General features: G+C 39.5%; 1 long non-coding RNA gene across 1 annotated transcript in view; it reads right to left on the reverse strand.

The window, feature by feature from the left end:
* The window catches only part of LOC108367922 (uncharacterized), a 36,824-nt gene extending 34,405 nt beyond the window's left edge, over positions 1-2,419 (reverse strand). Inside the window, exon 1 of the long non-coding RNA XR_001848310.1 lies at positions 2,147-2,419. This is a non-coding gene — a long non-coding RNA (uncharacterized LOC108367922). The remainder of the gene's footprint in view (positions 1-2,146) is intronic.
* Between the last annotated feature and the right edge of the window lie 1,136 nt (positions 2,420-3,555).

Below are 3,555 nucleotides of genomic sequence, written 5' to 3' on the forward strand. Positions count from 1 at the left end.
GATCACGGTACACAATTCGTGTCCAGTGAATTCCAAAATTTTTTAAAGTTGAATGGTATTATTCATAAGATGGGAGCACCATACCATCCCGCCACTAATGGGCAGGCGGAAAGGTTTGTTCAAACGATAAAAAAACAAACTTTTGGCTACTAAATGCAAAGATTCTACTGGCGTATAGAAGGGCAATTCACCCAGCGACGGAGAAGTCACCATCCATGCTTATGCTCGGGCGCCAAATGCAGTCCCGATTAGATTTACTTCTACCACAAAACGAGCAAATTGTCTACGAACGCAGAGCGGTGACGGCAAAATTTGTGACAGGAGAGAGAGTGGCAGCACGGGAGTATCTTGCGAGCGAAAAATGGCGTTTCGGAACGATAGTCGAGGTGTTGGGAGAGTTGCACTACAACATTCGATTAGACGACGGTCGGGTTTGGAAGAGGCATGTCGATCAGCTGAGGAAGGTAGGCAGTAAGATGACCACAGAAGTAGCGGGTGATCAAGCAGTATTGCCTGAGGCGGACACATCTCAGCCGGTATGCCATAACCCNGTAAGATGACCACAGAAGTAGCGGGTGATCAAGCAGTATTGCCAGAGGCGGACACATCTCAGCCGGTAGGCCATAACCCAGATAAAAGCTTCGTTCTAGGTGCAGACCAAACACGGGAATTCCAACCCTCATCGGAAATTAGGTTACCGACAACTGACACGCCAACGCAGACAACGCCTAACCCTTCGAAGGAAGCAATTCAAGAAGCCGAAATGGGAGGCGGGCCAGCGACACCAGCAAACGTTGAAGCTGACCAACTCCGCCGATCAAAACGAGCACGGAACATACCAATACGTTTTCGATAATCAAGCATTTTTCATTCTGTGCATTTTCAATGTTCATTTAAAGTTTATCAAATCATAAATTTTAATTTTTTTCAATTCTAATCTAATGTTAAGTTATCAAGGCTTGGAAGTATTTAGGCGGGGAGAAGTGTCGTATATATGTGTGCATATAGATACAAATACTGAACGTTATGAAATACAACCCTAACGTAAGAAACAAGAGAATATGTAACTAGCTATAAGAATGAAGTATGAAAAGATATGAATAAAGAGCCAGTCTCGTAACAGCATTCGGAACCGTTGGTTATATCAGTTACATCACTGGGGCGGTAGCCCCAGTTAGGTCACACAGAAAGGAGAATTCTACGTAGTAAGGGTTATAATCCCTAATCGCGGCCGAAGGCCGCCTACGCAGAAAGTAAAAATTGCCATTTTTGGCCATTTTTCTAAGGGGTCCGTAGGGAACCACAGGGGGCCTAGGTGGTCGGAGGTTGCATTTTTGTCAATGGCGGTTCATGCCCTCTCCAAAAAGGGCGGTTGGAGGTGCCACGCCCACTCCCCCTTCGCCCACCGCACCTTTAACGAACGGCCATAATGGAAAGTTTCCCCGAGAGTTGTGTAGAGAATGAGTTGCAAGATTTTACCCAAGGCGAATTAATNGTTCTTAACACCCCCGCCCAGTTTCTTAACGAAATTCGTGATAGTTTTGTGAAAATAGCCAAAACCGTTAGTTAAATACTATTACTAATAAAGTGAAGAGTGATAAATGATGTAAATATGTACGTTTCTGAACATCCCCCCAAAGTTGCATGACAAAATTCGTGATGGTTTTGTGAAAACACCCAAAAACCTATGAATGGAAAGCCAACCCAATTCGTGTAACATCGGTAAAGTTTCATGAGAAAATTCGCGATAGTTATGCTAAAACAAACAATTGTTGATGTTACCTAAGATCAATCCCCCCTCCCCAAGTCATTGAACAAATGACCAAACCCTACCCACGGTATGAGTCAACAGGATGTGCATAAACTTTGTTTTTATAGATGAATAATCTAACATTTCATTAAGTACGCCCGCAAATTATGGCTACGTTTCTTTATACATTCCGGATAATCCCATTTCACAGCCGGAATAAACAGAATGCGTTTGAAATATACGTCAACATATAATCAGGAACGTTCTAAGGAATAAGTAAACAAAAAAGTTTATTCCAAACGTTCAGAATGAATAAGGAAATGCAGCCTATAATTAACACCGGTCTTGTTTCGGTGGTATAAACTTTGTAACTTCAATGGGCTTTGAGTGACTTACATATGTATGTATGTAGCTACAATCCAAAACCGGCCAATAGAAATACTAAATTAAAAAAGGCAAAAGTATTGCTAAAATTTATGTATACCACTTTAATAAGGAGCTTGCACAGTTTCTTCAAACTTTATCATCTGAGATGTTATTTATACTTTTTATTTACGAAGACCGAAACTTTCACACAATATACAACACCCCACACTTTCGGCATTTCTTTTTAACTGAAAAGAGTAGGAATGTAAAGCACCTGTCAGACGTGGCAATATTTTCTTCTTTCGCACGCAATTCGCTGTCAAATTGAGAAAGAGAAATTTTATTTCGATGTGTGAACAGCCAGAAAGATCTTTCTGTCACCTTTCGGAAATCAGTTTCAGAAATAAAAGTTGCAGGGTGGGACTGCAACTGCAAGAGCGAAAATCGATTTCGGAAATATATTTCAACTTGCTCGTGCTGCACTAGCAATTTTTATTTCTTCTGCAAGTGCTGTCAAACTAATCGAGTGTTGCCATGTGGCCCTGATCGTGAATTTGTGTAAAATGATAAAAAATATTGTTGAATTAAATATCAAAAATGCTTGAAATATATTATTTTGCTTAATTTACTTAATCGTTAAGTTATTGTTTACACGGTAAATATGTTAATTATAACCTATATTTTCTCGCTTTTACAAGAGAAATAGCAAACAAACCACAACCCCACCGCTCATGGTTGCATTTTAGTATCGAGAAAGATTGCCAGAAGCTCATTCGCTGTGTGAACAGCCAAAAAGCGATTTCAGAAATTTTTCCTGCAATTCGCCGTTCGGAAATAAAAACCTCTTTCGAAAGACACTTTCCATGCAAGGTGTGACTGCTCATGCAACTGATTTCTCAATTTGACAGCCTTTCCGAAATTTATTGCATGGAAATATATTGCCACGTCTGACACGCTCTTAAGAAACATCGCTATTATTTACTGAGATCGCTAAATCGAGCAACATCGATGGTCGTTGCTTCAAACCAGTGTTGCCAGTAACACCTTTAATAAAATCCCGTTCAAATATAACCTAAACTCGTTTTATACTAAAGTAATAATAGAAATCCCGCGCTATATGTATCTATTATACATAAAATGCTTTCGGATGTACATACACAGATATGCAATATACATAGGAACTATACGGGTCATTCCACGTCAAAAAGCATGCGTCTCTGCCCAAAATCTTGAAGTTCACCTAGACGAACTATTAAAACCTAAAAGTAAATCCAATCCAACTGATTCAAATTTTCTGTGAAATATTATCGAATTCCAATATCACGGAAAGATCTTTAGATAAATCGTAACTTCCGAAATTGTCTATTGATTTTTATAAAGGTACTTAGTTCTACTTTGAATAAAACATTATTTTCAATGTAGTGACTAAAAGAGACTAT

This window comes from Rhagoletis zephyria, unplaced genomic scaffold (genome assembly GCF_001687245.7).
Source record: "Rhagoletis zephyria isolate East Lansing unplaced genomic scaffold, Rhagoletis_zephyria_1.1 Rzeph_scaffold_02864, whole genome shotgun sequence".
NCBI classification, from domain to species: domain Eukaryota; kingdom Metazoa; phylum Arthropoda; class Insecta; order Diptera; family Tephritidae; genus Rhagoletis; species Rhagoletis zephyria.